Raw genomic sequence first — 15,612 nt, 5'->3', positions numbered from 1 at the left:
TTGAATGGGTGTAGAACGCTGCCAAAATGGGCAAAAGAAGTGACATGCTGCATTTTTAAATGTAGAGATTTTGTCAAATTTTTAACTTTCAAAACGCTGCATTCAAAAAAGCAACGTGCACATGGATTTTGCATGGTTCTCATAGACTTTGCTGGGGAAGCAGAACGCATGCATTTTGACAATGTGACGCTGCAGCTTAACCCCTTCAGCCCCCAGCCTGTTTTCACCTTAAAGACCCGGCCATTTTTTGTAATTTTGACCAGTGTCACTTTGACAGGTTATAACTCTGGAACACTTCAACGGATCCTGGCGATTCTGACATTGTTTTTTCGTGACATATTGTACTTCATGTCAGTGGTAAATTTAGGCCGATATGTTTTGCATTTATTTGTGAAAATTTCGGAAATTTGGAGAAAATTTTAAAAATTTTGCAATTTTCAAAATTTGAAATTTTATGCCCATAAATCTGAGAGATATGTCACACAAAATAGTTACTAAGTATCATTTCCCACTTGTCTGCTTTACACCAGCGCAATTTTTGAAAAAAAAAAATTCCGTTAGGAAGTTAGAAGGGTTCAAAGTTCATCAGCAATTTCTCATTTTTCCAACAAAATTTACAAAAAAAATTTTTTAGGTACCACATCACATTTGGAGTGATTTGAGAAACCTAGGCGACAGAAAATACCCAAAAGTGACCCCATTCTAAAATCTGCACCCTTCACTCTGCTCAAAACCACATCTAAGAAGTTTATTAACCCTTTAGGAGCTTCACAGCAACCAAAGCAATGTAGAAGAAAAAATGAAAATTTTACTTTTTTAACACAAAAATGTTACTTTAGCCATAAAAATTAGTATTTTCACAAGGGTATCAGGAAAAATGCATCATAAAATGTATCGTGCATTTTCTCCTGAGTACGCAGATACCTCATATGTGGTGGAAATCAAATGTTTAAGCACACGGCAGGACTCGGAAGGCAAGGAGCGCCATTTGAATTTTTGAGTGCAAAATTAGCTGCACTGATTAGTGGACGCCATGTCGGGTTTGAAGACTCCCTGAGGTGCCTAAACAATGGAGCTCCCCCATAAGTGACCCAATTTTGGAAACTAGAGCCCTCAAATAATTTTTCTAGATCTTTGATGTGCACTTTGAACCCCTGGGGGCTTCACAGAAGTTTATAACGTTGAGCCGTGAAAAGAAAAAAATTTCTTTTTTTACCACAAAACTGTTGCTTCAACCAGGTAGCTTTTTTTATCACAAGGGTATCCGGAAAAAATGCACCATAAAATGTATTGTGCATTTTCTCCTGAGTATGCAGATACCCCATATGTGGTGTAAATCAAATGTTTGGGCACACGGCAGGACTCGGAAGGCAAGGAGCGCCATTTGAATTTTTGAGTGCAAAATTAGCTGCACTCATTAGCGGACGCCATGTTGGGTTTGAAGACTCCCTGAGGTGCCTAAACAATGGAGCTCCCCCATAAGTGACCCCATTTTGGAAACTAGAGCCCTCAAATATTTTTTCTAGATGTTTGATGTGCACTTTGAACCCCTGGGGGCTTCACAGAAGTTTATAACGTTGAGCCGTGAAAAGAAAAAAAAATTTTTTACCACAAAACTGTTGCTTCAACCAGGTAGCTTTTTTTTATCACAAGGGTATCAGGAAAAAATGCACCATAAAATGTATTGTGCATTTTCTCCTGAGTACGCAGATACCTCATATGTTGTGGAAATCAAATGTTTGGGCACACAGCAGGACTCGGAAGGCAAGGAGCGCCATTTCACAGCAAAATTGGTTGGAATTATTAGCGGACGCCATATTGCGTTTGGAGACCCCCCTGAAGTGTCTAAACAATGGAGCTCCCCCACAATTGACCCCATTTTGGAAACTAGACCCCTCATGGAATTTATCTAGCTGTTTAGTGAGCACTTTGAACCCCTGGAGGCTTCACAAACGTTCGTAATGTTCAGCCGTGAAAATATTTTATTCTTTTTTTTTACCACAAAATTGTTTTTTCAAACAGGTAGCTTTTTTTCACAAGGGTATCAGGAAAAAATGCACCATAAAATGTATTGTGCAATTTCTCCTGAGTACACAGGTACCTCATATGTGGTGGAAATCAATTGTTTGGGCGTACGGCGGGGCTCAGAAGAGAAGGAGCGCCATTTCACAGTAAAATTGATTGGAATTATTAGCAGACGCCATGTTGCAATTGGAGACCCCCTGAGGTGCCTAAACAATTGTGCTCCCCCACATGTGATCCCATTTTGGAAACTAGACCCCCCCCATACAAAAAAATTAGTTTGGCGAAATAAAAAAATACAGACATCAGTAAAAAAAAAAAAAAGAATAAAAAAAAAAAAAATATGAGCGCCTGCCACTAAGACCAGTGCCAAACGTGAGAGCACTGCACGAGTCTCGCATCGCATCATCCACTGCAGTCTGGAAGCGAGCAACTGCGCTGGATAATGCGATGCGAGAGGGCGGGGCGGCAGATGAGAAAGGGCGCAGCAGATGGAAGATGGGAAAGGGCGCAGCGGGTGGAGGAGCGGCAGAGGATGGGAAAGGGCGCAGCGGATGGATGATGGGAAATGGCACAGCGGATGAAGGAGCGGCAGAGGATGGGAAAGGGCGCAGCGGATGGAGGAGCGGCAGAAGATGGGAAAGGGCGCAGCGGATGGATGATGGGAAATGGCGCAGCGGATGGAGGAGCGGCAGAGGATGGGAAAGGGCGCAGCGGATGGATGATGGGAAATGGCGCAGTGGATGGAGGAGCAGCAGAGGATGGGAAAGGGCGCAGCGGATGGATGATGGGAAATGGCGCAGCGGATGGAGGAGCGGCGGAGGATGGGGGGAAGGGAGGTGAGATGGGGATACCTACCTTACAGGATGGATCTAGGTAGCAGGATCACAGCAGACAGAAGAGGCAGCAGATGAAGGAGGCAACAGATTGAGGAGGGTGAGAGGGGGCAGTAGATGAAGAGGATGGGAGAGAGCAGGCAGCAGATCGGGGAGGGGGGCAGAGTCTGATGGGAGAGAGAGATGACACATGCAGGAGGGGGGGCCCCTGGGGGAGGGTGGCCCCCAGAACATGGAGGGGGGAGGGTGGCTTGCAGCACATGTGGGGGAGGGTGGCTTGCAGCACATGTGGGGGGAGGGTGGCTTGCAGCACATGTGGGGGGAGGGTGGCTTGCAGCACCCCACATGTGCTGCAAGCCACCCTCCCCACACATGTGCTGCAAGCCACCCTCCCCCCACATGTGGGGGGAGGGTGGCTTGCAGCACATGGAGGGATAGGAGGTGTAGTGGCAATGGCGATGGCGGCGGGGACAGTGGCGAGCGTGGCGGCGGGGACAGTGGCGGCGGGGACAGCGGTGGATCGGGAGCAGCGTCGGGGACAGTGGCGAGCGTGGCGGCGGGAACAGTGGCGAGCGTGGCGGCGGGGGACAGTGGCGGCGGGGACAGCGGTGGATCAGGAGCAGCGGCGGGGACAGTGGCGAGCGTGGCGGCCGGGACAGTGGCGAGCGTGGCGGCGGGGACAGTGGCGAGCGTGGTGGCGGGGACAGTGGCGAGCGTGGCGGCGGGGACAGTGGCGAGCATGGCGGCGGGGATAGCGGTGGATCGGGAGCCGCGGCGGGGACAGCGGTGGATCAGGAGCAGCGGCGGGGACAGCGGTGGATCGGGAGCAGCGGCAAGGACAGCGGTGGATCGGGAGCAGCGGTGGGGACAGTGTCGAGCGTGGCAGCGGGGACAGCGGTGGATCGGGAGCAGCGGCGGGGACAGTGGCGGTGGGGACAGCGGTGGATCGGGAGCAGCGGCGGGGCTGGCAGGGCGATCGGGGACAGGGGTGGGCGGTGGGGGCAGCAACTTACCGATGGGCACCCGCACAGACCGCTCTCTTCTGCTTCCAGGGACGGTCACAGGCCCCAGATCCACATTGATTGGAGAAATCGGTCACAAGACCGGTCTCTCCAATCAGAGCTGGGGGCGGGTGAAGCACCGATCACCCAGCTTCAGCCAATGGCCAGTGCTACAGCAGCACTGATCAGGGCTGGATTTAAATGTTCCAGCCATTTTCAATGGCTGGAACATTACAGTGACTGTAATTGGCTGAGCGGCGTTTGTCAGCCAATCACAGCCTCTGTAGGTTAAGGGAGGAGGCACCACCCCTCCTGAGGTCAGGCAGAGGTCCCCTCCTTCCCGAATCTACCGTTTAATCAAAGAAATTGGACTCCCCGGGGCTCCGGGACCGCGATTTCGCCATGACGTACTGGGTACGTCATGAATCGTTTAGCACCATGTCACCGTGACGTACCCAGTATGTCAAAGGTCGTTAAGGGGTTAAAACGCTCTGGCAAAAATTAAGATACCACTGCAAAATTTTCACTTTTTCTGATTTTACTTTTTCTTGGTATATTTTTAATTAAAATGTAAATCGTTGTAAAATAAATACAAAATTTATTGCTTGGAAATTCGGAGACACTGTCAGTAGTTTATAGAATAAAGAACAATTTACAATTTACTGAAAAATCAGAAAAACTGAAAATTTTGCCGTGGTCTCTTAATTTTTGCCAGAGCTGTATATTTACATGTATATAATTTTATATATATATATATATATATATATATATATATATATATCACACAATATATAGTTGTATGACAATAGATAAATAATTTTAAAAAATGACGTAGCGCTCAGTGGTATTTTTGATTCTCAGCACACATAAAGCGGACGGCTATGGGCTGCCACCCCTAGCTAACTGGCTTTACCTTGGGTGGCAATCAAAATACAGGGAAGCCCATTTGTTTTTTTTTTAGTTATTTAAAATTGTCTTCTGTCATTTTCTGGAGCCGTATCCAACTCTTCCAGTGGCCCTGGTGCCGGGTGGCATGTTGGGTTATAAGGGGTTAATACTTGCTTTGTTTTACCAGCTGGTATTAATCCCGAGATTCTTAATGTCAGGCCAAGTTTGACCCGGCCATTAAGAATCTCCAATAAAGGGTTAAAAAAAAGACACCACACAGAGAAAAAATACTTTATTAGAAATAAATACACAGACACATTTAGGGACTCCATTTTTATTACTCCTTCTCACCCCTCCACAATCCTGGTCTTCTGTCTTCTTCAACCCATGCAGCTCTGCTATATCACAAAGCAAGGGGGGGAGGAAGAACGCTGCTGCTCTCCATGCTGTCTAATCACTCAATGAGTGAGAAGAGGCTGCGGGTTGGTAAGCGGTGACATCACCGTTGCCACCGTTGCCATAGTAACCTAATGTGCAGGTTACTATAGCAACAGTGATCTCCGATCACCTGATTCCTGTTGCCGCTATTCACCGGCTGTGGCACTACAGTGTGTGGCAGCCAATACCTGCATGTAGGCTGACTCTGTAAAGAGTGCCAACATGCAGGGAGGGGGAGCCGAGCATGTGCCCGAGCATCTCACCGGTACTTGGTGCTCGCCAGGTATACCGAGAACTGAGATGCTCGGGTGAGCACCGAGTACCGGCGAGCATGCTGACATCACAGGACCTTGCATGACGTCTTAGTCATGTGACCAATATGTAGCCAATTAGATAATATACCATTCACACGTGACTGGTCACATAGCTATGACGTGACTCGGAACCAGAAGCGGCGGGAAACAGAGTCCTCAGGATGCGTCGCGGGACCTGTAAGTATAATGACAATGTTTATTAACTGTGTTCTTTATTTTAAAGTCCCCCACGCCCCATCCCATAACTTTAAAGTCCAAGATCGGTGATGGGACGCAGATCGTGTTGTGTCGATCCTGATCTTGATCTTTATAAAATGATCGGACAAGTCTCCCGAATTCCAACCATCGGAGGGATCATCCATCACTTATCTCCTATTGATGTGACAGAGAATAACTTTTTGATCACTGGATGTCTGACCCCTCTAACTCCCACTGATCCCAAGAACTGTGGTTCTGAAGAGCCTTGTATGAATGAAGCTTTGGTCGATCATGCACACTGCCGTTCAATTCATTATTGATGGAATCACCATAGCTGAGTGTTGTTTTTGGCTGGTCTTTAAGGCTCCCATAAGAGTGAATAGCGCAGCAGTGCGCACAGTTGACCACCACTGTATTCACATGGGACTCTTCAGTACCTCAGGTCTCAGCAATATTGGGGGTGTTAGCGGACGGATTCCACGCAATCGGGAAGTTAGTACCTGTCACGCTCCCCGGGTCCCAGTGCCGCCTGTCACTCCACGCCTAGGTCCCTGGTTCCCCAGCCCGCGGCTCTGCGTACTGCTTTTCCTCCTGTGCGCCCTCTGTGCCTCCCGCTCGCCGACCCCGGCGTGCTGCTGCGTCCCGGATCTCTCTGCCTGCCTCCCCTGCATCTCCTTCACTGCTTCCTGCACTGGTCTCCGGCACCCAGGCCTCGCGCATGCGCATTAGGGCGCGCGCATGCTCACTCACCTCTTCTTAAAGGGCCAACGTCCCGGAAACAGGATATTGGTGAATTCAGGTACAGGCTATATAAGACTTCCTTTTTCATATGGCCGGTGCCTGATCAACATGTTCCCTGAGCTAGGTGTTCAGGTCCCTCTGTGCCTTGCCCTTGTTTACCTTTGTTACTTCTGCAGAGGCCGCCTTCCACGCTAACCCGGTCCTGACGTCTGATTCCCCAGGAAGTTCCCCGGTGACTGTCTGCTGAGGATCCCGCCATCTACCATCAGCCTGAACCTGTCACCGATCCCCAACTACACCTGGGAAACATCAGCCTGCACGTCTCGCTGGACCCGGACCCTGTCTGCTGTTCCTACCTGGCACCGGTACCCGGCGCCCGTCTTCCGTCCTGCCTACAGTGCTCATTGGACTCTGAAACATTCCCGTGCAGATCCCTGAAGGACTCTTATCTCGTACCCCTAGTGTTTCCGGCTACCATGCATCTAGGCCCTCTGGTAGGGTGATCGGACAGTCCCTGTATAGGGGTTAGCTCCGGGTTGCCTCACTGGGGGAGTCCGGTGCACGGCCCAGTGAATCCACATCCAGGACGTTACAGTACCTAGCTCATTACTACCGTATAACTTCCAAATTTGTGAATAACCTTGAAATACTGCTTTGAATATCCAGTTAGGAAGATCATGTAGAATTTGTGTAGCATTACTTATATTTGTAGGCCCCCAAAAGAGCAGCAAAGCACTATGCACAGGACTTGTATGATGCCATACACAGTACCTATAGGCACACCATGTGTCATGGTATGGTATATCCAGTGGAAAATACCTCTACAGAATGACTACCTGTGTGTAAGATAAGAGGGACTTGGAGATATTGTATGTGCCAGTAGCAATCTGAGCACCATATAATAGGGCTCTCCTTGCAAACAGAAACCTGCACATCTTCATTCTAGAAGGAATTCACTTATATAGAAAAATACAGCAATGTTTCAGGTGGGAAAAGATAAAACTTTCATGTTTAAACAGCGATCTACAAATATTAATACTTGTTTCTGTGCAGTGCAAGAATTGATGTAACAATTGCAGTGGAATGAGTAAAAGTTCAGATTATTTTTCGCCATATGGCAATATTTAAACATCTATTTCAGTGCAATAATCCATCTAATTTGTAGGGAATTAGCCACTTACTTTGTGAGAGTTTTGTGAGAGCCCCTTTGTGCTTTCATGACAATAAATATAATAATAGGCCTAGTGCTTGCAGTTGGATGAGAAAACAAATAGTTTGATTGAATAGCAGCCTATAATGGTTGCAGACTAATCTTTTGTTGCTGAATGTTGTTTGCCTGCATTTTGCAGAGATGCTGCATTGCTATTTCCGCTTTTTTTCAGCTTTGACTTTGTTTGAAGGTTAATGTTTTGATGAATAAAGCGAAGCATATGATAATGGCCTTGAAAGGGAATTATGTTGTTTCATAGCAAAAAAAAAAAAGCTGAACACTTTCTCCTAGAATCTCTGTTACAGGAATGTAAGGTTAGGAGAAAAATAAACGGTTTGGTACATAACTGCTGTAGTCCAAGGAGACAAGACAAGGGGGAAGGATAAAATGTCATGTTTGCTCTGGAAGTCACAATTTAGAAAATGTATGAGACTCGGAATACATGATATAGAAAACAACAATATAAATTTAAAGGGAACCTGTCATGTAAAAAATATATTAACCTGCAGATATAGGGTTAATAAGCAGGTTAATAGAGTTCTATAGTGAGAACCCAGCTAAAGGGAAGAAAGGATCTTTAGTCCTCCCTGCAGCCTCGTGCTTTCAGTTATAAGGGCACAGCATGTGTCACTGCTTAGTGCACAGTCAGCGGCGGCTCTAACCGTGCCCCGGCTCTGGCAGACAGCTGGCTCAGCATTGCATCAGTAGAGAGGCGGCTGACAGTTAGTGCTGAGGGCATATTTACATCCATAACTCACTATGCACTAACCAGAGACTGAAAGCCACACCCCTATGACTGAAAGACTGAGGCTGACCAGAGTAATAAAGATACTATAATTTCCTCCCTGCAACCTCGCGCTTTCAGTTATAAGGGCGCAGCATGTGTCACTGCTTAGTGCATATCGAGCGGCGGCTCTAACCATGCCCCAGCACTGACTGACATGCGGCTCAGCATTGCAGCAGTAGAGAGCCGGCTGACAATCAGTGCTGAGGGCATGTGTACATCCATAAGTCACTATGCACTAACCAGAGACTGAAATCCACACCCCTATGACTGAAAGACCAAGGCTGATTGGAGGAAAAAAGATACTGTAATTTCCTCTTGGCAGCAAGTTAAAGAGTATGTGCTTACAAAACACCACAAAAAGGGTAACATCAATCAGTGCCCAAAGAGTGTTTTAGTCCTCATGCAAATCCACAACATGCCTCCATATATGGGAGATTATGGATCAGGAGTGGACATACCATACCATTTATGCAACCTATGCATATGGACCCAAGAGTAAAAGGGGCAAACTACTACCTAAAATCAGGTGGAATTGTACATTATAATGCACTATTGCACTAGAAAGGACCCATATATTGATCTTGCACATGGCGCTCTTCTGTCTATGTCCGCCCATTTTATGGAGATGTTCTTCTGCACAAGCAATGATTCTGTCTTGTTGGTTGTCATGTGGACCTTGTATGGAATTGTAATATGGTTGTGGGTTTAAGCCACAAAATAAGTATTTATCCAGCACTGGAATTAGCAGCTCTCAGTCTAGTTCAGGGCTCACAAAGGCTGGGTAAATAGGCCATATATAGAAATAAAAATTAACTTGAAGGCCTGAACACTTTCAAATTCAATACAAGACAAAATTATTGTTAAAAGGTTAGTTAGTTGAACTTCTATAACAATACTGCATCACCATAATAATACTGCTAAGCTTAATCTTGACAGTTTACTCCTTGTGTTACTAAATGTAGTCCAAACATTGAATTTTACTGGAGCCATGTCACTATCCTAGTATATGTGAGCTTTTAGTACCTTGAAAATATATATTGACAGCTTGTTTTCTGAGTGATTAGGTTACATTTTCAGTGTTATTTTTTTTCTTTTTTGTTTCCACAACATTTTGATCACTTTTTCTAAAAACTTTTGTGCCAGTGTAATGAAAAGCTACATTTTGACATGTTTTTCATTTATTTTTTCCAAACATCTACTTTTTTGTTTACTTTAGTTGTTACATAAAACAATACTTTTACTGGCAAAATATTTTTCTCTTATTTTTTCTTATGTTGTTTTGAATTTTATTTACTTTTTACATTTTTTTTTACTTTACTTAAACCTATAGTACCTATATGGAACTTTAAGTTCTACCTTTCACGATTACTAATCTAATATTCTGCAATATTTCTGTACTGCAGGTTATTAGTAGAGATGAGTGAAACCAAGGTTCGGTGTTGATACCAAACATAGTATTTACAAAAAAAAAAACAGTTTGGGTTCGGAGTTCAGATGTGTTTAAGTGTACAAACCACTCGTGCAAGCATTGCTGTGCTCGTTTACTCTCAGAAAAGCAGACAGATGAGGGCTGCAGCCTGCAGATGTCTGCTTTACTTGCACTGGTTATCAAAAATAGTGAAAGAAAAAAGAATAAATGAAAGAAAGAAAGAAAAAATATATTCCTTATCCATATGTTTGCAGGGCAACTGACTTGATCTTACCCCCATTTTTCTTCCTTTTGCAGCCCCTTACCTCATTTAATAGCCATTTTACAGCACTAAAGTTCGGGTCCCCATTGACGTATTTGGGATTCGGGGTCAGGTTTAGGTCAAGTCTGGGTCCCCAACTGAACTGTTAACTAAAATCTGTCCAAACCCAGCAAACCTAAACTTCCACACGTCCGCTCATCCCTACTCGCAAGCTTACAATCTATGAGTATATTTACATATCCTATCCCAGTATGTTCTTAATAAGGATGAGGGGATACTGGGAGTTGTTATTACCAGCCAACATCAGATTGCAGATCATACAGGATGATGGATGGACGGATAGATGATGATGGAGGTGTCATCCACGTCATGCATCAAAGGAGGACGGCGAACAGCGGCAAAAGGAGCGACAGGAGCTGAAAAAGAGGACGCCCATCCGACCACAATGGTTCATTTACATACATGGCGGTCAGCTTTTATAAAGTTATTTCTGGGGTCTGCAAGGGTAGTCGGGAACAAGGTGCACCTTCATAGAAAGCAGCCCAGGAGCTGCAGAAGGTGAGACTTTTGGTTCAATACTGAAAAAACTGGTGACAGGTTCCCTTTAAGTGTTGATATATATTTGTGTCCGAAAGACGCAAAAACATTTGAATATACAAATAAGGGAGTGGCGTTTCCCAGACAGCTCTGTGGGCTGTAACAGCACGCGTCGACGGGTTGAACGTCGGGAAAGTGGTTTAAATGGCTCTGAGGCCTACTTTGTAGTATAACACTACAGATTCCTAATCCAGGCCCGATATCAAAGGTCGTATGCGGCCCTTAGAATGTATCGTTGGAGATAATTAGACATACTTTGACAAAACACAGTGTACCCAACTGAATTCTCATGTCATCAATAGAAATTGGTCAACAGATTGACATAGTGACCACCCATATGTCCTCAAAGAGCAAGTTAGACTGATCCTGTGTTATGTATGAACATATTGATATTATTTACAACTCTAACTTCTAGAGAAAACAATATAGAAGGGACAATATGCTGACCTAGGTGGTAATGCCTAAGGCCATGTTCACAAACTGCATCTTTTAGTGCGTTTTTGGTGCGTTTTTGAGGTCACAAAGATGCCTCCAAAATGCATGCATTTTCTTCTCCCAGCAAAGCCTATGAGATTTCTATTTAGCTGTCCACACTGTGCATCTTTTTTTTGTCTGCATCTTGGCTGCGTTTTTGAAGATGCAGCATGTCAATTCTTTTTGCTTTTTTTCCAGTGTTTTTGAGCCCTTCCAGTCAATAGATTTGGCTTAAAAAATCCATTGGGAAAAACACGGTAAAAACGCTGCAAAACGCATTTTTTGATGCGTTTTTGCCGCGGTGCATTTTTTTGTGCATTTTTTGGGGCCAAAAACGCTGAACCTTTAGATGCACTGTGTGAACATAGCCTTAAGCTATCCTTTATGTAACTGAAGTTGCCATGCTTAAATATTATCTCTGCTTGACTCCTGATGCATGACTTATATCCAGTGTAATGGAAAGCATAGGGCCAAAAATAACTTACAAATTACAGATATCATGGTTATGACCAACTATTTCATCAGACTATTCATCTGTATTCTTATTCTAATATGTCTTAGCGAGATGAAGATATAAGGTGCAACTAGAATTGTGACATTGGAATCCATCTGTAAACGTATCAATGAGCCCATCTGGCTGGTAACTCATTTTATAATTGTACTGTATATTAATGCATCATGACTGAGTTAATTGAAATGATTCTTCTGCCTTGAATACTATTTCAAGGAATCAATGACTAAAAGTTAAATTTTTATTTCTCTGCACAGTGATATAGGTTACACATAGCTGATTCTAGAAAGTCATTTGCAGTGAAGTGGCATCAATGAATCAGCTGCATTTATATATTATGGTTCAACTTAAAAAGGACAGGAGAGATTTTAATGACAAACGAACACAGTCATGAGAATAATTTTTCTTTTTTTTAGCTGTAACAGTAATTCTCTCCTGGTGTGTACGGTAATTCTGACTATTATTTTTGTATATTATGATTAGGGATGATCAAATACCTCAAATATTCGGCTTCGCGAATATTTGACGAATAGGTCGCCTCTATTCGACTATACGTGAATATTCGATGTGCAATGTAAGTCTATGGGAAACCCAAATAACAACTATTCAGAACTATTCGGGCTTTCCATAGACTTACATTGCGCATCGAATATTCGCATAGCGGCGACCTATTCATCAGATATTCGCAAAGCCGAATATTTGAGGTATTCGATCATCCTTAATTATGATCCATTGTGAGCAAAGCTGATGCTTTTCTTTGGATAGTCGTAACCTCTATAGAAAGTTTATTGAGACAGGTTAGCTTGTGACTGATGTAAACTATTGTGCAACCTACTTTATAAGTACCTATGAATCTCAAATTCAAGATCACTGTACGTTCTATAATATAACTTAAAGGCATTCTCAAGTTTGATGTTCAATGCTGGAAAGAGACAAAGGGGTTAATGCCGCACTGTTGCCAAATGAATAAACTGTTGAGTTAATAAAATTTTGCTTTTATTTCATAGGTCTATGCGTTTCAGGGATCAAAGTCCCCTTCTTCAGGACAAAGGAAGAAAATCAACACTACATGGACATCCATGAAAGGACACCTACGGTATATATACATGTGTCAATAATAGGACCGCCTATTGAAAATTAAAAAAAAACAGCAGGCAAGTAATTGCTCCTGTGACACAGCATATTTTATCCATCAGTAAAAAAAAATCTTCCTTGCACTTTTAGTGTTTCATATTAATGAAAAAGTTGCTGAAATACTTAAATAAGAAAAATATATAGAGGAAAGAAAAGAAAAAAAGTGGGAAAAAGTGTGACAGAGAGAACTATAGAGGGGTAGGAGATGGGTAAAAAAACGAAAAACGTTTTAGCAGAAGAAGAGGGGTGTGAACCCTGGATTCCTATATTAAAACAAAAATAAAGAGTAAGACAATTGTGACGCCCCTGGACTATCAGGTCATCACAGGGTACTGCACAAGCTGCCCTTCCGTGCAGTATTCCGCCTCCCTCTTGGTTCTGGGTCCCTACTTAAGTGATGTTGCCTCTACCAGAAAATGAAAATCCTAGAGACACCCTGCACCACACCCACCTGACACATCAGTGGACGGCTTGAGAGGAACAGAGTCGCCCACCTGGGGGGTCAGGGAGGGGAGGTGAGGAAGTGTAGTCAGTTCAGTTCAGTTCAGTTGAGTGGAGTCGAGTGAAGTGAGTGGAGAAGGAGGTTGGAAAGTAGCCCTCGAGCTGAGAGGAGCTCAGAGGAAGTCGGGAGTGGGGACTCCCGAAGTAACTGCCTAGGTTGCAGATGGTGGTCTGGTCCTAGAGGAGTCGGACCCCCGTTCGCAGGGGATTGTGCCAAGTTACTCGGACCCGTCGAGGAGGACAACCAGCTGCCTGGCCCTATCACTGGTCCGGGGCCGAAGACACTACGGGGTACACGGACCCTAGATCAGGAAGTAGCTTCAGGCAACCCGACAATTCACCTGAGGAGAACGGAGCCTTCACGATCCGTTCCTACCCGCTCCAGAATCGGGGCATTAGCGCAACGAGGGGGATAGGACTTTCTAACCAAAATGGTCCAGAATATCCCAATTGTGAGTCCTGAGAGCAAGTTCCCATGCTTAGCCATAGTAGGGAGTGGGGCCCGGCTAATTCCAAGGTACCGGGCCATCAAGTTTAAGTCTAAACTAAGTGCCAGGAGGCAGGTCACGGACCACCAGGCGGCACCACTAGGAGACGGGACCCGGACGAGCTCCCCTCAGCGGCAGCAGTACCCAGAGACTTGGTTTACCCGGTTGTCGGTGTCTGCTTATGAACTGAGTGAGTATGAGAGTGACCCCTTTATACCCATGGCACTACCATCCCTTCACTGAGTTCCTGGGCATCCCTTTCCTGTGGAGGGTTCCAACACCTTGCTGCCCCGTTCCATCACCCCCGGCTACTCCCAGCGGCAGCGGTGGTACTCCTAATTACCTGATCTGAAGAGCCTGGTGTGATTGGAGTAATGTACGCTGCTGTGCTATTCATTCTTAATGAGAGCGCCAGAAATAGCATTGCACTACAGTATGCTGGTATTCAATGCTCTCATAAGAATGAATGGAGCAATAGTGCACACTATCGACCACCACTCTGGTTCTTGGAATCATTGCTGGTTCCAGTAGGTGAATAGTGGATAGTTCATCATATACCAGTTAACTTCTATACTTGAAAATACCAATTTAAATGCACTGACACTTAGATATTAAAGAACTACTTTAAAAAAACATAGATACATGATTTCTGTTGGGAGATATTTACGCAAAATGTTTCTCTATTTTGTCATCCTGGGGTTGTGATGTTGATTGCTGCCTTAAAGTACCATGTGAGCCAGCACACCCAACCATGGATTATGAAGGTTCTGTGGCACTCAAGAGTGCTCAATATGTGGAGCCTGAACCGCAAAGCTCTATACACTGTGTAATGGCCGCTCCTAAATAACGCAGTTCAGTTCCCATACACTTCAATAAGAATTGAGCTGCAATTTGAGATCTCTTACTGCACCGTGTACATAGATGTGTGTATATATATATATATATATATATATACATATATATATATATATATACTGTGTACATATATATATAGTTTGCTTTTTTTTACTTTCCCCTCATTTTTTTCATCGGTTTTGTGTTTTTTTAAAAGAAAAATGCTGTTAAATCTGCCCCAAACACTCATTAGAAACATGTTCCAGGCCAGAATACTTAGCAAAAGCTCCATAAAATCCAATAGCAAGCAAACCAAGATCTGTGCACCAGCTCTTCATATATGAAATTCAACTATCACCACCTACATTTAGGGCCTGCGACACACATCTGTGCCTCCAGTACGTGTGTGCCTTTTTCTTCACGTACCGGAGACAAGGGCCCATGTGGTCCTATCTATTGTTATTGTTTTGGACACACGTAAGTATTCAAGAATGGAACGTGTGTCCGTTCCATACTTACGTGTATCCGTTTTTTAAAACAGCTGAGATGTCCGTGTTGCTCCGGCAGCACGGGTGTCACACAGCCCACACCCGTACCACACGGATGTAGTGTGGATGCGGGCCCGTGTGACACGCGCCGGAGAAAGACACGTGTCAGTGTAAAAATAATAAAAACACATACTCACCTCCACCATACCTGCAGTCTCTGCCGCGGCTGTCACCTTCATCTGACCCCAGTGAATTTGAACAACGCTTCTCCTTCACTGGGGGCCGGAAGCAGCGTCAGCGGGGCGTGGCTTTGGCCGGACGCTGTCATTCAGCACCACAGACAGCTCCAGAAGATGCAGGTAAGGCGGGGCTTTCCGTTCTCCGTGTGTTATTATGTATAACACACGGAGAACACGTACGTGCCGCAAAAACGGCACACGGGGACAAAACCACCCCTTT

This window comes from Anomaloglossus baeobatrachus, chromosome 3, assembly GCF_048569485.1.
Source record: "Anomaloglossus baeobatrachus isolate aAnoBae1 chromosome 3, aAnoBae1.hap1, whole genome shotgun sequence".
NCBI lineage: Eukaryota > Metazoa > Chordata > Amphibia > Anura > Aromobatidae > Anomaloglossus > Anomaloglossus baeobatrachus.
Note: the sequence above shows the minus strand (reverse complement) of the source record.